Genomic DNA, 22,121 nt, shown 5'->3' with positions numbered 1-22,121 from the left:
GTTTAAGGTAAAGGCTTTTAATATTGTACCGAACTGACAAAAATATGAAACTTAGAGATTATTAAAATAAAAAGATCACTCGCAGTTTAAAACTAATCTGGAATCTGTGCGATGTTCTGAGACTGAACCATGAAACATTTAATATTGTAGCTATTGTGATTATGCTATGAAGATTAACATTTACAGAAGTATGCCCAGATGGTATGTGCAAGTATGTGTAAAAAATTGTACAGATCCGAAAATGTGTAACCAACCAAAAGCGCGAAAAACTGTCATTTATGAACCAAAACTCGTAGGAAGATAAGATTTGGATAGAAACGTACCTTAGGCAATCTGTGATGTGTATATGTATTATCAACACATTTATGATATTGGAAATATGTTTTTTATGAAAAATAAGATATACTGTACAGAGACAAAGGGGAGGTTTTCTCCCTATGCCATAAACATGACATATCATGACACATCGTGACACACTGTTCCTTTCTCAAATGAGGAGAGGGGGAATTATTTGACCTATCCTTAGAGTGTTGGGCAAAGACAATCAGCCGCCCCACCCACTTTGGAAAATGGATAAATATGGACTGCTGAGGACAGGCAAAAGACACACTTTCAATCATCAACTGATCAACTGGCGAAGCACCCTGCAGGAAGATCCAGACTCTAGAACCAGACTCCAGAATTCTGAAGCAGAAAGGCCCAACCCAAAAAGCTGAACCCTTTTCAGCAGGCCTTTAAAATTTAGCAACCTGATTTTAACCCCTAAACTTCCAGGGGGCCTAACTCATTCAACAGCCTGGCTGAGCTCTTTTGCTGCTTCTGGCCAAGAACCCAAGATCCAGATCAGTCCAGCAGAGCGGTAACCCAGAACCCGTCAGATCCAGTCCAAGAGGCCGTGCAGACCAGAGGGACTTGTCTGAGACCTGTCCGGTGGCGAGCAAATCCAAGTCCAAACCCTTGACCTTATCTTTGATGGGCCCATTCCATCCCAAAGCCATAGTAGTGAGTATTTAGTATAGAACTGTCCATAGTCATCTCTTAGTTTAAAGTAATCCTATTCAATCCATTTTAACCTATCCAGAACTGCATTATAGAATCTTGTGTCCATCCTGAATCCTTCTCATTATATAGTCTGTGATAATTGTAGTGATAATCATCTGTGCGCTGATATTTTTCTGAAGAAAGTCAAGTGTCCTGGCGGACAGAAGTCAGAGCGGAAGGCGCCTTGTTGGGTATCTTGCACTTTCATAGCCCCTTAGTATAAGTCCATCTTGGTTCCTAATCTTTAAAGCGCATCTTTCATTTTTGAAATCTCGACTCTTTTCTAAGAAAAATCGACCTTGACTAAAACCTCTGTAACTTTTGAACCGTACATCCTAGAAACTTATGTAATTTTGATGCTAACATCCTCAGCTTTCAAACGAACCCAAAAAGACATTCCAATTCCTTATAGTTCTTCCGTAATCGCGTTTCTCGCACGCGGAAAAGTTGCAGCGAATTTGCATTTGGCTCAATTTCACTCCATATAAAATAGATATTTCTTGCTTTCAACTTCTGAATTTCGTCTTCCATCTGCTCATCATTCTACAATCATTGCTAGTGTCTACCTGAACCAATCCAAAGTAACTCTCACTAGATCTGAATCTCATTTAGCGAATAAAAATCATTTTTAGCATTTTCACATTCATTCAAACCACATTAAAAGCAATTGACCTGTTTTAAAAGCTTTTCTGTTCTCTCTAAGCTTGCTGTGGGGAATCGGGATTGAAATTGCAATTGTTGATGGTTATTCTTGAAATCTGTGTGCCCTCATTCCATCTCTTCATATTGCATATTGGGGGGAGTGAGTAGTCACAGGGGAAAGAGTGATCACATTGTCTTTGATTGAAGTCATATCAAGTTTTATTTCTGTGTTGCATTCTTTCCTATCATTGCATGTCCGTGAACCATACAAAGTTATTCTCTGCTGCATTCTTCTTCCTATTCCTACTCCTAATTGATTAAAGTGATTGTTGATATTGTAATATTACCCATTGCTGATCATTGCATAAATATTCATAAGTGTGATATTCAGATATTATTCATATTTATAAAAGTGTAATCTATATATTGTTCAATTCTTCAAATAAATCTTTTAATTTGCAAAGAAAACCTACTTCTTGGCTCAGTGAGGCCGGGGGGATTCAAAGAGAGGGGTGTTATATAAGGGTACATCATCCAGAATTAAAAGAACTTTTGACATACAAATATATAAATAAGGGTTTCCATTGGGAATCCCATACTAGGCATTGACTTAGTTGGAGTGCTGGGTTGAAACCGCTTACATGGACAATATTTAGAAAATAGCGGTTTATCCTGAAATACGAATGGGTGATAACAACCATGATGGGGCACATTATAACGATTGTCGGTCTAAAGTATGGGCTGCCTTAAGAACATCATATCCCGATTCACCAGACATACATTTGATAATGGCATTGACTATGAAAGAGGATGAAGATCCAATATAATACATATTACAGATCCAAGAGATGTGGATGGCTGAGACATGGGAACCTTGGTATAAGACTATAACAATATTTTATCACTTGTTAAAAAAAGGGCTCCCCAGGGAGGTGCAAAAATATCTGGATAAGGTGGTGTTCATTGAGGTTATGGGATGGGCAGATTTCCAGGAAATAAAAGTGCATCATTGCAGGCAAAGGCAGGAGAGAGTGAAGGAAGTGGTGGATAATGTGCAGAAAGCTGAAACTACTACTAAAGGAATTAGCCAACATGAGTATTGAAGCAGTGTTGATTACGGGCCCGCCTGTAGGGCTGGTAGAATCATGGATGGCACCAATGGAAACGAGAATGGTACCAGAGTGGACAGGAGGTAAGGAAGGATGGGGATGGGACTTGTGAACCAGGAACATGTTGGTCATGTGGGATAATGGTCAACAGCCCCAGGATCAATAACAGATGCCCATACCACCACTGATGCAATCCCTAGTGCCCAATACCAGTGTATGTGCAGCAACAAACACAACAGTCAGTACCACAAGTGTGAGTCAAAAATGCTTTGCTTGACTCAGTGACATCACACACACGGGGAATTGCGGTGGGTGGCAACATTTTAGTTTTCCCAAGATCGAACACATACCCAGATTAGGACAGCCCACAGAGAGATTTTGCATGCCCATTCCTATCAGTTACTGCTTAGCAGAAGAGGAAGCACAGGTAGGTGTAAAGATAGGCAACAAATAATAATTTGTTTTCATGATTGACATAGGTGCAGCACAATCAGACAGAAATGTAGTTAATGGACACCCAAGGGTTCGCTGGGGCAATTCATTTGGTACATCTATCTCACAACAGCGGAACCAACACAGGTGTAAACAGCCTTCCTACTAAGTGGGAAAAAATATATATTATAAAACCAAAGCAAGGTGCATTAATGTATGTCAAACAGTTCCTCATTAGTGCAGAATGGGTAGTCTAAAGCAAATAACAGACTTTTCACCACACCACACCTACATAAATGATAGTTGTCAATTGTATTACAAAAACATGTTACTACAATTCATTCAAAATAATGATCCTATAAAATAGTAAACACCCATTCATAAAATCTACACTTCAAAAATCAATAATGTGTTCACCAATACACACCAATACATAAAACATAATATTCAATATTACTTCAGTTTAGTTTAACACCTGCCTACATGTATTTAATTATTTAGAAACATACTATTAACACACTGTATCATTAGCCCAACTTGTACAGGTTTCTGTCTTGATGGCTCAAGTCTGCCGGACATTCATCAGGGCATTCTGAAATTCATTATATATATCATACGGTTAGCTGAGATTTATCATAAAGCTCTCTCTCCCTGATCGTAGATGAAACTCCCTATTGGAACAAAGACACACAATTTAATTAATTAACTGTACATGATCTTGGTACTAGTCCTTAACATTAACCCGTTCCCCAAGGGTACATGAACATACAAAACCATTTACCTGCATGTTTGTCCTGAATACAACCATGTGTGTTGCCGTTAGCTGCCCTCTTAATTCAAAAGGTGACAGCCTATCCTCCTTTTGCTACCTGAAAGAAAAAGAAAAATCAGCCTTACTAGTTCTATATTAAAAAATTGTTTTCCAAATCTTATTTTATGTTTTTGCCTCTCGCAACCACTTGAATTACCTTCAGTGTTGTGTCTTCTTGCTGTTGGAATTTCTCATTCTCAACTCTATGTCAGTGTTAGCTGAAACACAGAATGCATGAGATCAGTATTTTATGCTACAAAGTACTCACTCTGCCCTACCATCAGTTAATTGGCAGACTATGTCGAGAACTTAATTGTTGGAACATGCACCTCTGATCCACACGATTTTCACTTTACAGCCCTTCAAGGAGAGTGTAGCAGTACGATCCCTTTTTCACTGTGTTTGTTCTGGTTAGCCTCTTTTCCTAAATAGGGGCCCCTAGAGGAAAACCCAAGGTTAGTGTTTTCCTCTAGTATATACATATGTCCCAAACAGCCTTATGTACTTTTAAAAACATACATGTACTCCTCCAGGCCCTTATCTCTTCACAGGAGCCTCCTCTAACAAGTTCTAAATATCGCCAGGACAAGGGGGTAAAACCGCTTTATATGCATGCTGTGACATCATCACATTGCGCAATGATGTCATCACATGTGCGTTGTCATGGAAACAGGGTATCAAAATACATGGTACCATGTAGATCTGTAATAAGAACTTCTGAACGGACCAGATTTTTTTATTTGTATTATTGAACACTATAATGCTATGTTAGTATCAGAGCCCACTTCAAAAATAAGCTGAGCCATATTATGCAATGTTCTGCAGAGTATTAATAAGGTGGTATCAGAGGCCGTCAGCATTTATTTTTCAGCCAGCAGTGCCCCAAGATCATGCTATGGGTACCATTATTATGTAAGATCTGGAGGAGGTGTTAACAGCGGACTATATTATAGTGCTCATAAGGACTGAAGAAGAAGGAGATGAGGGACGTACTGTTTTGTGCATTGACCTGGCTCAACCAATGCGCGGGGTGTCAGATGGGCAGTTGTTTCAGGATGCTGATAAGGATGGTAAATTGATATTGAAGTATTGGATCCCTTGTAAAATAATGTTTCAGCACAGGAATGTTCATTGTACTATATGTGTTGCTACCTTCTTGCACACGCACACAATTGCATAAATTACAAATTTAGTACGACAATTAATTAATAGTTAACACATTGTTAACGATTTAGACATTAAGGTTGAGATTAAGAACTTCATTAATTGTCGTACTAAATTTTTAATTTATGCAATTGTGTGCGTGTGCAAGAAGGTTTACGTGGGTAAGAACCATTATGGAACTGTGTACGAGAATTAGAGAACATATTTCTTCTTTAAATAAACAGGATGAGAAGCTACCCTTAGTGAGCCATTGGCAAACATGCCATCAATTGGATGAGGTAAATAATATACAATAATATACAATTCATCGGATTGAAAAAAGCCAAACGAGGAGGAGATTTGCAATTGAAATTGAGACAAACTGAAGCCAAGTATATCTGTAACTTAGGATGTGTTCAAAAGGGGCTCAATTCAGAGCATGAGATGGGTGTATTTTTGTAGACATGATTTCAACAATTTGAATAGCCACTGTTTTCTAACAGGAATAGTTTGCCAGTTTCAAGTGTTCAGTGAGATATGAGTTACTTTTTCATGAGGGTCATGCATCTGGATTGCACAGCAATAATTATTTATTTAGAATGTCACCATGATTTTTTATTACAACAAATAACATTTCTGATTTATATACATTGAATCAGATTATGTCAATTAATAGTTTTGCTTTAAGTAATCCAATCTGAGGTTAGTCATTTTTTGTTGACCTAAGCACCATATTTAGGTTTCCATTGAAGGCTCTGTCATAACTGACCCAATTTGTGTTTTTCAACTCATTGGCATCATACATTTTGTAGCTACATGGACTAGTATCCCTTATTTTTAGTCTAACACTATTGACACCAGTCTTCATTACTTTAATTTTTCATGTTCTATTATTTGCAAATGCCAGCATTTTGGGCCAGAAACATGTATTAATTCTCATCTTATACACTTTTTTATTAGTTTTTAATCCAAACTCGTTTTTTGCTCCAATTCATATTCCGGAGTGAAACACATTTTTATTTTATTTTTTGTGAACAATTTCGTTCAATAGAATCATTGCGCATGCACGTGACATCACACCGTGAGAATGACATCACACGCATCAATGCATATGACATCACGACCTGCATATGACATCACATGCTTTATTTTGAATTCAAATAGCCTTTCCCAAATGGCACTGGCATTGCGCCATAAGAATATTAACCGGGATCCAGCCCCTATGATTTTTATGCCCAGGTAGGTTGACCTTATAATATGTAATAGCACATTCACCAGGATTGTCAGAATCTGAGTGTTCGGATTCGTGACTCACCTGTTTGTTTCTTGTTGTCCTTTTTCTGGTGTTTACAGGCTTCTTTTTCTTGGAGGTGCGGGTCTTGTAAAGGTACGGTCTTGTTTCCGCTGAAGCCAGTCTGCTGGCAGGTAGCGAGCGCTGGAGTTCGAGGCTCCAGCCAGCGAGCGATCCAAGGAGTCAGGAGGAGTTCAGAGTTGCAGGGAGGATCCAGGAAGGATCTAAGACAAGAGAGGACTAACCGGAAATGGATGAAATAGCGACTCGCGCAGCACTGCAAAGGCAAAGGTAGCGGAACCGCTTAGGAAGTGATGCCAGGAAGGGGGCAGGAATATCAGTGCCTTACTGGGAATGACAGCAATAATGAGGATAGGCAGAAAAGATACGCAACTTGCTGGGACGAGGAGCACAGACAAGTGTAGCATTGAGATGCGCTGAGCCACGAGGGCGTGTCCATTTTCAAGAAAGCATGACAAAGGATCAGAAAGACTAGACCATGCAGTTCCAAGGCGTTGGCCATGTTATGAAGGGACGGGTTGCAATAGTAATCATCTTAGGGACCAGACTGTCCAGAAGGGTCAGAATTGCTGATTCATGACAGCATGCCCCCTTCTAAACTCTAATCCGCTGGGCTTGCCTGGATGAGTCCTATGGAAAGGCCTTAACAGATGGGGAGCATTCATGTTGGAGACTGGCTCCCAAGTTTGTTCACTAGGCGGATAGCCTTTCCACTCCACCAGATATTGGAGATGGCCTCTTCTGTACCTCGAGTCACAGATCCTGGAAACCACAAATTCGACTTGGTTGTTGATAAGGAGTGGGGGAGGCCGAGGTGCTGACCTGGTTGATTGGTGAAATGGTTTCAATAAGGATGAATGGAAAACAAAATGGATTATTTTCCAAGATTCCGGTAATCGGAGTTGGAAGGCCAGAGGGTTGATGATTTCAGTCACAGTGAAGGGTCTGTAAAAAACATGGTGCCAGTTTGTTAGGTCTCAGATGCCTGTGCAAGTATCGAGAAAAAAGCCAGACTTTATCTCCAATAGTATAGGAAGGGCCAGGTCACCTTTTGGCATCAGCAAATTTGTTTACGTCCATCCTGGCCTTTTCTAGGTGTTTCTTAACCTTGTTGTGTACTGAAACCAGTTGGGCAATCCAAGAATCCACCAAAGGAGTTAGTGTGGTATGAGGTAAGAGCGTGGGTAAAATAGACGGATTGAACCCCTGAGTGCAAAAGAAGAGACTAGTCGTACTGGCCTTTGAAGCAAAGCACTGTAGATACTGTTCAAAGGTTTGATTTACCCTCTCAGTTATGCCAGCTGTCTGAGGATGATATCCCGAAGGTAAGGCACGGTGAATACCTAACTGCTGACAAAGGAGTTTCCAGAACCTGGAGATGTATTGGGGTCCACGGTCAGAGATTATCTTGGTTGGCAGGCCATGTAATCGAATGATGTGAGTAACAAAAATACCTGCCATTTCTTGTGCCGAAGGTAGCTTGATCAGAGGAGTAAAATGGACCATGTGAGAAAACAGGTCTATAGTAACCATTATGGTGGTAAATCCTTTGGAAGGAGGAAGATCCACGATAAAATCAGTGGCAATCATTTCCCTGGGTCGAGATGGCAGGTCAGGTTGATGAAGTAACCCTACTGGTTTCCTGTTATCGGTTTTGTTCTGGTTACAAACTGCACAGGCTTGTATATATGAACGCATGCCCGTGATCATTCTAGGTCACCAGAAGTTCCTCCGTATTGTTTGATGTGCGGCCTTGATTCCACAATGCCCAGAATGAAATGTGTCATGACAAAGATTCATTATCTTAGTTAGAGTGTTCTGAGTAGGGATAACCAGATTCTTGTCCTTGAAGAGATATCTATTCTTGGCTGATAGTGCCCAGTGGTTATCCTTGGTGTAGTCCTTCCAAATGTCCGAAGTCGGAGTCTCTGAGCGTATGATATCCAAAAGCGAATTGGCCTGGGCTATGAACACCCTCGTCCGGAAACATCTTGGGAAAGGTGCGTGCTTCTTCTGGCATGTAATCTGGTCGTCTGGAGAGAGCATCAACGATCATGTTGGATGGACCGGGAACATGTTGAATGCAGAACTGATATTGGGCAAAGAAAATGGGCCAACGTGCTTGGCGGCTGTTTCTACATTCCATAGACTGTAAAACCTAGATGTTTTGATGATCAGTCTGCACAAGCACAGGATGTTTGGCACCCAAAAGGAGGTGGAGCCATTCTGTGAAGGCTTGTCCAATGGCAAGCCATTACTTTTCCAGGACCGAGAAATGTATATCACTAGGATGTAAGGTCCGTGACAAATAGGCAATGGGGTGTTCATGTCCATCTTCTACTTCCTGTTTGAGGACCGCCCAAATTGCATATTCTGAAGCGTCTGTCTCTACCAGGAAGGGTTTGGTAGTGTATGGTTGAGCCAGGATGGGTGCACATGTAAAGAGATGTTTAAGTTTCTGAAAGGCGGCTTCTTGAGTTGCTGACCAGCGAAAAGGCGTGTCTTTCTTCAGCAGACTGACAATGGGTTGCACTATAGATGTAGGGATGAATTTCCTATAGAAAGTAGCAAGTCCTAGGAATGACTGTACTGTTTAACCGGGGCTGGTGCGGGTCAGGAAAGGATGGCTTCGACTTTGGTTGGGTCCATAGCCACCCCTTGAGGACTCAGAACGAATCCTAAATACCTATCCGTGGACACATGGAAGATACATTTCTGGTTCAAAGATAAAATGAACCAGGCATGATTCAATGAAGGAGCGTAATGCTTTCGGATTGCCATCATATTTGTCCATTATGCCTCCAACAGATTCACTTTCTTAATATGCTGAATCCATTGACAAAACAAGTTATTTTAAGGCTGCATTCTCAGTTTTGAGGTTCTGAACTTACTTCTGAAGACAGTTCCTGCATTCCTCTCATGAGGTCTTGTACAGCAGCCTCCATTGTGGGAACAGTATTAGTTTGCTGGCTTCTCAAACTGTCAAAATCCGAGTCTTCAGATTCGTGACTCACCTGTTTGTTTCTTGTTGTCCTTTTTCTGCTGTTTACAGGCTTCTTTTTCTTGGAGCTGCAGGTCTTGTAAAGGTACCTTCTTGTTTCCACTGAAGCCAGTCTGCTGGCAGGTAGCAAGCAGTGAAGTCCGAGGCTCCAGCCAGCGAGAGACCCGAGGAGTCAGGAGGAGTTCAGAGTTCCAGGGACGATCCAGGAACGGTCTAAGACAAGAGAGGACTAACCGGGAATGGCTGAAAAAGCGACTCGCGCAGCACCACAAAGGTGGACGTATCGGAACCGCTCAGGAACGGAAACCAGGAAGGGGGCAGGAATATCAGTGACTTAATGGGAACGAAGGCAACAATGAGGACAGGGAGAAAAGATTCAAAACTTGCCGGGATGAGTTGTACAGACAAGCATAGCATTGAGATGCGCGGAGCCGCGAGGGCGTGTCTATTTTCAAGGAAGCATGAGAAAGGATAAGAAAGACTAGACTGTGCAGTTCCATGGCGTCGGCCATGTTAGGAAGGGTCGGGTTGCAATAGTCATTGTTTAAGGGACCAGACTGTCCTGAAGGGTCGGAATTGCCGATTCATGACAAGGATCCTAGAGATTATATTATTTCAGTCAGTTTTAGGCTGTGTAATAATACAGCGTTACACCCTTATTTTATTAGGTATCTGTACCTATTACTTGAGGCACGTATATTCTACTGAGCAGAAATCTGACCAGATGTCTGGTTTTGGAGAATAACCATCAGAAGAAGAGCCTTTCTTTTAGCTCTGCGCACACACAAGGTGCTTGGTACTGAGTTTACCAGGAAATAAAGTTTGATGTTGCATCCTATATTACAAGGGTAAGACTAATTACTTTTTTTTTAATTAAAATGTTTTGTTTGATTTTACAAACTTTTCATTTATATTCTCAAACAGTTTTATATAGAGCAATAACAGTAATGAGACAGTTTTTTTTTCAAAACTTTTCCTGTAATTAAGCCTCTTTTGTGATTTCTATCCAGAATTTAATTACTGTGATGATGAGCCATTTGTCCTTTCGTTGTAACAAATGTGCCCATCTCTCTTCTGTCGTCATTGTTTTCTGTGAAATTTAAAAAAAGTCTCTATACAATTCTTTTTTCTCTTTCAATGCTGGGCAAATCATAATCAGGTGAAACAAAGTTTCTCTTTCTTCTTTTTTTTCACAAAATCGACATACAGGTGATATATTGGCTTGTTTGTCGATCATCGCCAAGTAATCTCGTGTTGGTAAGATGTTGAGTCGGAATCGCAAATAGAGATCACGGATCTTAGTGTCTGATAATTGTTTTAGGTATTCGGGTAATTCATTCATTGATCTTACTTCATTTCCACCTTTGAGATTTCATTTATAGCCTGTTTGAAGCTCTATCATTTTTATCCAATCATTAGTTTTTACTTTTCGCTTTGCATGTTGTGGTCTTTTTGTTAGCATTTTGGCTGTGATTTCTTCTAACTGCATTTTCTTTTTTATTTCCGCAGTCCATTTTGAAAATGCTGAAACTTGCATGGCTTTTTTTTTCTTTTAATATTTCTAATGATGGAATCTGATCTTCCGATATTATTGTTATATACAAATCCATTTGCTTCCATAGTACTATGGATTGTGTGGATTGTAGACCTAATTCAAATCTAATTCTGACTATAGGAAATGATTTAGGAAGTGCAAGCGTCTTTCGCCAATATATTCCTTGCATAGGTTAATATCGGTATTACCTTTTGTTTATATAGCAAGGTTGTTGGTTTGGCCGAATATGTTCCATATTTCAAATGAAAAAATCGCCCTTGCCTTGCCAGCGATCTGGCTTTTCCTTCTATATATTAATTCCATTCGTTCTCATTCTTCAAAGGGTTGATCAAAGCACCCAAGTATTTTATTGTCTTCGGTGTATTAATTACTTGACTTTCTAACATAAGATTTCTGGATTGTTGTATTTTTGTCTTCTGAGTTGACAATTTCATCACTTTTGTTTTGTCAATATTGATTTGTAAATCATTTTCCACCATATATTCTTGTGCTTTGTCTATAGTTTGCTGTAATCCTTTCACAGTTTTATCAAGAGTAATGATATCATCTGCGTATATTAATGTTTGATTTGGTTCACTATTGATTTTAGGTGGATTTGCTTTGGTATTTTGTTTTTTTTTCTCCAAAGTCATTGGTGTATAGGTTATATAAACATGCTGCTAGGGGGCATCCTTGCTTAAACCCATTCCAAGTGGGGATGGATTCGGTGACTATACCATCAGATGTTAATCGCACTCGCACAGATGTTTTTGCATCCAGTTTTTTTATTGGGTTCATTATGCTAGAAGGACAACCCCATGAATTTAATTTAATCCAAAGTTTGTTCCTGTTTACGGAATCAAACGCCATCTTTAGGTCTATGAAAAGTGCATAGATTTGTTGATTTCTGGTAAATGCTTCTGTTTTTAGGATGTTCAATAACAAAAGATTTACGTTAGTTCCAATCTTAGTTACAAATCCTGTTTGCCTTGTTGCTTGTTTTCCGTTGATCGCTGCCCAGTTGTTGAGTTTGTTTTGTAAATAAACTGCAAAAAGCTTTCCTAAAGGATCTAGAAGGGCTATTGGTCTATAATTGCCTGGGTTTTTCCTATCACCTGCTTTGTAGATTGGAATCAAGATGGCAGTTGTCCATGTATGAGGTATCTCCTTTGTTTTCTCCATAATTTGGAATAGATGAAGTACAAATTTGACCCATATTTCATTGGGGTAGGCAGTCAATGCCTTGAGCATTGTATTTGAAAGGCCATCAGGTCCTGGGGCTCTAGATGAATTTAAAGCCTTGATGGTATTTATGACATCTAATTCATCCCAGCTAAGGTACCACGGTGAATCATCACTTCCAATCTCTTTGGCCAACTTCTGGTCTTTATTCTTATAGAGTCCTGTATAGTGCTTGACCCATAAGTTAGACTCTACTTCTTGGATCATTGTTTGTTGTTTTGATCAATTATTCATTATTGACCAAAGATATCTCGTATTTTTTATTTGGAGTGCAGTAAGAATTGCTTCTGTGTCTTTTTGTTTCATCATTGCCTTATTCATTTTTATGAAATTGCAAGATTTTTGTTTTTCTTTTCTGATTTGATTTTTATAATCAGGTTCTTTCCTTTTTCCAATAGTCGCAATTTCTTTTGATGTTGCCGTTTTACTTGTTTAATTTCAATATTGTATTGATGTTTATGTGTATGGTTTGATGTATACTTGTGGTTTGAATTGGCCTTTTTGTATTTTTCAAGTATCCAGCCATAATTCAATTTTGCTTGATCTTTAAGAACCATAGTTTCCAGTGAAGTAAGTATTTCTAATACTTGGTTTTGTTGGATTCGAAGTTTGTTCAACCCATTTGTGACTTCAAGTGCTGGTAAATCTATGCGATCAGGTTTGTTTCTTTTTGCAATCCAAGTGATTGATATTTGGTGATGATCGCTTGCAGTGTGCGGCAAGTTGTTGATCACAGTTATTCATTTTTGTAAACTCACTGATGTGAATATATAGTCAATGATTGAGGTGGAATTTTCATGTGTCCAAGTTGGACAAGGTAGGCCCTTGTCATTCATAGGCTGTTCGCATAAGGTGATATTGCAAATTCCCATTTCTTTCGTTCATTTTCTTGCACGAGTTGTCATTTCTTGTGTGGTACATTTGTCCCCTCTTTAATTAAATAGATGTATATTGAGGTCTCCTACAATGATGAATTTGTTATTGGTATTCGACATAGTGATGTGGTCAATTTCATCGCATACTGATTCAATTAGTTTGTTGTCATTAATAGCTGTCGGATTCCAGTAGATGTTAAACACTGATATACACCCGGTTTTCCAGTATGGGGCATGTTGTTGTTATTATCACCATCCAGATTAATGGTGATGTATTGGGTCCACGGATGTATATTTTTTCTAGCTACTATTGACCATGATGGAATGTTTTTCATTAAAATCATCATACCTGATACAGGCCGACCTTGAATCGAAGTTATTGCAGGATTCATCCAAGTAATATAAACTTTGCAGAGGTACTCTTTAGTCAACCCTGTTTCTTGCAGACAGATTATTTCTGATTCTGCAAGGGTTAGTGAAGAATATTTGAATAGGTGGTTAGGTCCTCTTGTATTCCATGATGTTAGAGATATTTTGTTTAGCTGATTTTCATTCTTTTTTGGTTGTCATAAGTATGTTTTCTTCTTTTCTTGACTTTGGTATACTCTTCTGAATTCTGGTATTAATGTTGGAGTACTAGTAGACTCTTTCTCGTTTTTGTCTCTATTTGTTCGCTCCATTTTTCTTTCTTTTTGATTTTGATCTGAGAGCGCTATATTTTTGGATTTCTTTTCCGCCATGCATCTTGTTACAAAGATTTCCTCTGTATTAAATCCTAATTTTCTTAATTGATAGTTCGTTGCAAGTACACGTTGCATAATCTCTTCGGAGTAAAAATCAATGCTCACTTTTTCCATATGATTTTTATTTGGGAAGATGATTACTTTGATGTCATCAGTTCCAATTGACTTCAGTTGAGGTTAGGCTTTAAATAACCGTAGAATATTAGGTCTATTCAGCATCACTGGTGGTTCTGTGGATGTCGTCATTTGAAATAGTGATATTCTGTAAGCATATGTAGAACTCCGTGGGTTATAAAATTTTGGTCTCGTGATTGGTGGACTTCCAGAAGAAACAGATCTTTCTTTTCCTCTTATTCCATCTTGCGCTGCTGAAGAGGACCAGCTTTCCTCATTCGATACATTTGAGCATGTAAATGATAAATTGTCTATTTGCTCATCTGAATCTTGTGAGTTAATTGACGTGTCTATGGTTGTATCAAAGCATTCATCTACGAATATGAATGCCTCGACTTGTGAATTTATGGAAGATAGATTACTTTCTGACAAATCTTCACTTATCACTGTCTCTTCAATTTTAGGAAAGGTTTTTTTGTTTGTTTGATGTATCCTGCTTAATTTCTGCTAATAACTCGTCCAATGGTTCAGTCTGGATGTTATTATCTTTAGGAGTTATTATTGTCAAATTCCTGGTTGTAGGCAATTTCAAATTATGTCCCTGTTGCGCCATGTTCTTAGTAGTATCTCGTTGTTTCGTTAACTGGCTCTTTTCACTTAACGATTTTTGTACAGTTTGCATTTCACGCAAGAATGCAGGAGAGCCCGTTTGCGTTATCTTAATCGCTTTTTTGTGGATTGGTTTGTGTAATGAGGCTTGGTCTGCTGTTCCTCGTTTGGCCAGATCAAAAATGTTAAAGGGAGTACATATTGGTGGTTTGTTATTGCCCGAGATTGACGGGACAGGATTGGTACATAAATCAATAGAAACATTTTGCATTTCATATTGGGTAGTTTGGTCAGAGTTTGTGACCTCTATTTTTTCTTCAGTCTGAGTTTCTTTAGTAAGAGGTGATAGTTGGGCCGGCATTTTTGTTTGTTTTTTTGCTTTATCATATATCAGTTTTTTTTGTTATAGTAGACACAGTTTCCATCAAGTTTTGTTTGTCTATGCGATCTACTCTTGCCATGTCTGCTAATCTTGTTTGCAACATCCTAGAAGTTTCTGCTTCGAATTTAAGTCTCACTTGTATAGTGTTTGTGAAAGATTCAAGTTGGGTTTGTTTAGTCATAATCATTGCCAGAAGGGTTGCTTGATCTTTTGTTGCATCAACCATGTATTCCTGGATTTTTAGGAAAGGAATAAGTACTGCTACCAAGGTGTTCTGTAGATTTAGCATCGTGGTTGGCACTCTCTAAGGAGATTTGGATATGTTCCCTGAAGATTCATATTTCATATTCATAGATTCAGGATTAGAATCCCTCAATCTTTCTTTTTTTGTATTATTAGTAGGTGTTTCTAAAGGCGTTTTTTGCAGACTCTGGTTTCCTTTAGATATAATCGGTGTGGATGTGTTTATCTGTTTAAATTGAGCTGGTGTAAGGACTCCCTTAACTACTTCTGCTCTTTTTTCTTGGGAATCCATTATTGCATCTATTTCTGTAATATCGAGCGACAGCCTTGCTATTCGTATAGGTAATGATTTAGTAAGGTCGTCGTTAATGGAATCCTTAGGATAGTATGTAGAATGCCATTGTTGTTTGGCTATCCGGAAAGGGATATCTTCAGCTTTGGCTTTTTGGAATTTTTTATTTGGTGTTTTATTTTGCCCTTGGATTGTCAACGCTGGAGTACCATCATCAAGTGGTAATTTGTCCTGGTGCACATTCTTTGTAGTTGGTAATTGTGATATCCCGGTATTGATTTTAAGGGATCTGATGGCTGGCTGTAATGGTAGCCTATTACCCTCTTTGTTGTTCACTAGGGGCAGAGCTTCAAGTAAGTCCTCTGTATCACTTTCAATATTATTGTGATCTTGGTCTGTCATGTAACAGCCCGTGCGCGTGACTATTTTTGTTTGTTGTTCATCCCTTTTCTCTTTTATCACTTGCTTTTGTATGGGGTCTCATTGATTTTATCTGGGCCAGACTTCACATTTTTGGTTTTGGTGGATGTGCCCGCTTTCTCCATTAAATCTGATTGTTGATTGATTTTTTGGACCAGAGCTATAAACTCTTCTAGTTTCTCTTGGAGTCTTGTGCGGGGTTTAGTCACTTCCATTACGAGGAGTGAATTGTGTAATTTTGGAACAACCACTGTAAGATGTCTTTATACTTTATGTGTTACTTATGTACACTTATCAGTACTTTCCACTGTCTCCAGCCGTAAACAGCAGTTAACAGCGCGCCCTTTCCTCCTCGTGGGCTTCACGCCGCAAGGGTTGCGTTGTTCTGCTTTTGAGTCTTGTTAAATGGGGAGTGGCCTCCAATTGTCACGTGACACGAGTCACATGCAGATGCAGAGACTTTGCTGCTCGCTTCAACTGCTATCAGCTGATGCTGATAGACTCACGCGATTCGGAGCAGGAACAGTCTTCCTTCCAAGTAAGCAAAAACCAAACGTTCCAACAAGTGTTTTCACCCAATACAGCCACAGCAGTTAACAGCGCGCCCTTTCCTCCTCGCGGGCTTCACTCTGCAAGGGTCGCGTTGTACTGCTTTTGAGTCTTGTAAAAGGGGGAGTGGCCTCCAATTGTCACGTGACATGAGTCAAGTGCAGATGCAGGGACTTTGCCGCTCGCTTCAACTGCTATCAGCTGATGCTGATAGACTCACGCGATTCGGAGCGGAGCAGTCTTCCTTCCAAGTAAGCAAAAACCAAACGTTCCAACAAGTGTTTTCACCCAATACAGCCACAGCAGTTAACAGCGCGCCCTTTCCTCCTCGCGGGCTTCACTCCGCAAGGGTCGCGTTGTTCTGCTTTTGAGTCTTGTAAAAGGGGGAGTGGCCTCCAATTGTCACGTGACACGAGTCAAGTGCAGATGCAGGGACTTTGCCGCTCGCTTCAACTGCTATCAGCTGATGCTGATAGACTCACGCGATTCGGAGCGGGAGCAGTCTTCCTTCCAAGTAAGCAAAAACCAAACATTCCAACAAGTGTTTTCACCCAGTACAGCCACAGCAGTTAACAGCACGCCCTTTCCTCCTCACAGGCTTTACCAATTACTTAATTTTGCGGGATTTAGCCCTAATGTTTAATCTCCCACTATATAGTAAGGGATGATTATATTATTATCTCACTTAGTTATGATACAGGGAACAGCATTGATAAGTTGGTGAGTGTTAATTGCATGACATCAACATAGGGTGTTGCATGCACATCTCTTAGGCACATATTAATACACACCCTGTATTGAGTTTCACCAGATTAATCACACTCTTGCATGGTTAAGGCAGGCATGATGACCATAACAACATGGAAATATTGGGATATTTAATTAACTTCAATTAACTGTATGGAATACTTGAAGCAGGAATAATACGCTTGCACATTCTTTCACAAGGGCCCAAACCTTATAACTTAAGCATCATGTAATTCAGGAAACACGTAAGTGTGCATGTATAAGTGAAGCAGTATCAGAGTGGTATGCTACTTCTTAATTTCTCATGTGTCTATATATTTTTTTTGTTTTTTGGCAATGCCCTGCATCCTCTGAACATCCTTGCCATGATTTGAAATATGGTTTTTTGTAGGCCAACTAAAATGAGCCAAAAAAGTATGTCTTTTTGTTAGGTGACCTACAAAAAGTGAACATAAAACATAGAACCGAGTACACACCTGTAAGTCAGAGTGTACCCTAAACCGTAATGATACTGCAGCGCTGTGGAGCCTCAGTTGGTCTTGGATAGCCAGCCTTTGGGCCGGCACGTAGAGCTGCTTGCCTCAGGACTCCAGTGTGGACTTAAGGGGCCCCCCACTCTTGCCCGTAGTGCCCCACCTGTTTGTGGGGGAAACTGGTGCTAAATCATTCCCAAATGACCTGATTCTAGGTCAGGGTTTCGGAAGTAGCAGAGCAGCTACCTCCCTGTGATCTATTGAACGTCATCCTCTGAGCTGAGGATTTGTCAAAACCACCACCACAGTGACAGCACCACCGCATGGGCCTCCGTCCTTCCTGCTGGCCCACGGAACGCATGGGAAACTCCCACCCACCCTGGTGCGGGCTGGGCAATGAAACCTCTTCTCCCTTTCCAGTCATCCAACCAGAACAAAATCCTTGGCCCAGTCAGCAGAGTGGCTCGACCCGGTCCTAGAGAGTTATGGAAGAAAGGCAGGTCCTTGGTTCAAAGATGGCAATTTAAGCCCCAGCCTCAGAGCACAGAGGTGGCAGCATAAGCCCCACAGCATGAGTGCTGAGGCGGAAGCTTAATCGAAAGACCTTTTGTGCTGAGGTGGCAGCTTAATCTCGGGACCCTTGGTGCTGAGGTGGTAGCTTCAGCCACGGACTCTGTGTGCTGAGGTGGCAGTTTAAGCCCCTGACCCTGGACAATTGCCTTAAGGCAGGCAAAACCTCATGGCCACCTGACATCTGGTCAGGCAGTCAGACCAGATGGCTTGAGTAGCATCTAGACCGGCTGTCTCCTACATTTGCCAGATTCCATGAGCCATATTAATAGTGGTAAACTTATGGTCCTTTTATCAGGTACTTTTATCAGGTAGCGGTCATGCAGTGAATGGGAGGCAGAATCACTCTTACCCAAATAATCAAACCAACTCAGGAAGATGGCAACGTTTTCTCTCTTTTAATATCTTTTAATATCAATTGTGTAAAACAGGGGGTTACAACGGACATCAACGGACGTCGCAAGAGCACTTACTTCCCTCAACTCAATGCATTTCATAAAAAACAAACTTTAATAGTAAACATTCATCATATGTGTCGTCCTACTACGTGAAAAATAAGAGAAACCTAGGAGGGGTCATGATAGGATCAGGGGGACATCTAAGTACACTTGCTATTAGGGGTCGGCTTGTGATTGGGTCTCTACTGTCAGGTGGAAAACCCATGCCCCCCACTGGTGCAAGTCATCTTCAACAATTATTAAGTACACAACACATCATTGGCTTTCAAACTATAAGGCCTTTTGTTATATGTCCCTGTACAATTGGTTGGCATGCTGGTGCACGTAAGCTCAACCCCAGGTACCAGGAGGTTGATATGACATTACCCCCCCATCCAATTAGCCCATCATCTCTCATCACTCATGCCATGAAGATTGTTTTTGAACTTGGCCTTGCAAAGTATCCTTGTCTCTGAGAATATAAGGGAGTGTGAGCACACTTCTGGAAACTCTATTCCCATCTTTGGCTCACATGACGGGAGACCAGAATCTGGTGTATTTTCCAACATTTAATTGTCTTAAATGAATAAAACTTGACATGCCCGGGGTTCTTTCTTTGTACCTTAATAAGGGATTATTCAGCATCTCACAGTTACTGCCTTCAAGAATAGATGGCCAGTCTTGGCTGCTTCAGCCCTGACACCATGCCAGAGAGCCCTTCCAGACTCTTCCATGATCAAAGCTAATTCTTTGCTGCGACACAGCTCTCGGCTCTTCTCCATTGGTTTGAGCTTAATAAAATTTGTGACACAGATGTCCAGCTTCTATACAATGGTGGCTCCGCCTGCAGTCGGTTCACTACCATAGCCAGCTTCTAAAATTACTTGATCTACTTGGGTTGCAGCATCTGTACATTTATTAAACGGGTTGCATTTTCTGCAATGCTCTTCACACATGCAATCTTTTCTTTGCATATGAAAGTTACTTGACTCCCTACTTCGTCATAATTTTCTATACGGTCCATACATTATCTTCTTCAGTCAGTCATCTTAGTGCACCACGCTCGTCTTTTGTGACATCACGAACTTTTCCTTCTCTTATTTTCATATTCCTTCAGGAAGCTCCTCCCTCAGATTATCATCTCTTCGGGGATACATTTGATAGGGATTTCTTAGTGGATATCTTTTCTCGAATATTCGCCCTGGAATAGTCACAACTGCTGGCGTTGAGCATGGCACAATCTCAGGCTTCCAGCATACGGCAGTGTGGGGGCAGGAGAACCTGTAGAGTTTATTATCTGCTCCTCTACACCGGCTAAAGCCCAAAATGGCAGTAGGAGTTGCAGTAGGAGTTGCAGAGAAAAGTTACATGGACTGCGCAAGGACTGCGCAAGGCAGTCATGATACCCAGGCCTTTTGGGAGGGTTCTGTTCAAGGGCATCAAAAGCATAGCCCTGGATGTGTGGGATGTGGCACCACATGTGGATACCACTGTCAAGGCCATGGCTGTCAGGTTTCCCTGTGCCATGCATGACTCCTCGTGGTAGTCCTGTTTGTAACCTTTCCCTACACTTGTATGACAATATTCACGATGATTGCATGGGCGTGTTAGATGCAATTGCTGAATTCATGGTACTGTTAATGCTGTGTAAGCGACACATGTATTGTCATTGTTGACTGGTGTCTATGTTCTTTTTCCCCTTTTCCACAGTTACTGCAATGGGAGAAGAGTGCAGAAGAATTGCTGTGGATTGGAGAAGCAGGGACAGGGCCTCCAGGACCAGGCACAGACCACAGCCATGCCCAATTGACACCTCCTCTTCCAAGAACGATGTGGCTGGTGGAGCACCAGTGCCATCGGGCAATGCTGCTGGGACAGGGAGCTGCCACCTAGGGACCAACAAGGACAAAGGCCTTTCTGAAGTAATCTGGGTTGATGTAGGTGGTAGTAGAGGAGGAGGCCATTGCAGCCCAGCGCACAGGGTCAGGTGGGGGCATCAATGAGGGTGTTCAGGCTGCACCGCAGGCCCAGAGACTTGAGGATGTGCAGTCCACCGTGGAACGTTCGACACAACCTCCTGTCCCTGGGTCATCTGCTTCAACAGTGAGCACATTCCACGATGTCTCCAGCCAGACCAGACCTACCCCACTTCTGGCTGATGTGGCCATATGAGATGTAGTGCAGCCCTTACTGGCAGCTGTCACATCACTCAACCAAATGCCTGTTCTACTTTGGTTGCTAGGAGGTACTTAACTATCCCTACCTACCTACCTTTGGTTGTTAGTCTAGAAAAATTTGACACCCCTCAAACGGAAGGCAATGCAGGATAATTGGTTGGCCGAAGACCAACCGTCTCATTTAAAGTGTTAAGAATATATGCTCATTAGTCATTACATAGTTACTAGCTCAACTAGAGTGCGGCCATTTTAAGATGACCAGAATCGCCATTTGGTTTTCTCTCTCTGTTCTCTCTAACGCTGCTACTTTGCCTCATGTAAAACTGCTTTGCTGTAGATTTTATTCCGCTTCAATGGTCCAAGGTTACTAAAGACATGTAGAAACAATACGCTGGAGAGCCAGACAGAAATGCCCGGTTCCCACCGTCACATATCCTTGAAGGCAAGGAGCAAGGCATTTTAATCAGTACACGGATGCCAGTGAGTCTCCTTAAAAGAATAGCAATGTACGAAACTAATATTAAAGGGTTTGAATTATGTTCTTCTTTACAGCCCCCCCCTTCTGAGCACTGTGAAGCCCCAGAGAGCAAGCTGACCTCTAGAGCGTGAATCGAAACCAGGAGATAGTAAGGCCTGGAATGTGCCAGTCCCCTATGCACAGCTTGCCCCTGAAAACAGAAGCGCTGTGTTCCCTCAAATAAAGAATGGTGTCTGTAAATTCGAGATTGCAAACTGTTACTAAATATGGTGATCTAAGGTGTCATATTCCTCACCATGGTCAATCATTGCCTCAAATTCAAAGGGAATGAATTAGGGGTGGTATCGAATGTGTCATTACTGGTTGTAAGATGCTCATTTTGTATATATGTAACTGATGTACGATTTTTCGCTCTCTTGCGTTCCCAGAGGTCTGTTAGACACACGTCGCGGGGCGTGGGACCATTTGGCCAACTGGGACTATATGTTTTGCAATAAACCCAAGATTTTGGGAATACAACCTTGTGTCTGGCGTATCAGTTCATGTGTGGTGATTGTGCCTTGTTTCCACATCCAAGGGTCCCTCAGGGGCCCCTTCAAGATGGTGCCCGTATAGGGACCCTCCCCTACTTGTTCCATCGTGTACGTTGCAAAATAAGGAAGGCGGTAAGAACGGCGAGGACGGGAGCAATCGAGCCGGGATCAAGAGGTTGTCGTGGCACCCTGCGTAAGTGATGAGATTCCTT

The sequence above is a fragment of the Ambystoma mexicanum genome, chromosome 5q, assembly GCF_040938575.1.
Source record: "Ambystoma mexicanum isolate Mex_15411 chromosome 5q, UKY_AmexF1_1, whole genome shotgun sequence".
In the NCBI taxonomy this organism is placed as follows: Eukaryota; Metazoa; Chordata; class Amphibia; order Caudata; family Ambystomatidae; genus Ambystoma; species Ambystoma mexicanum.
Note: the sequence above shows the minus strand (reverse complement) of the source record.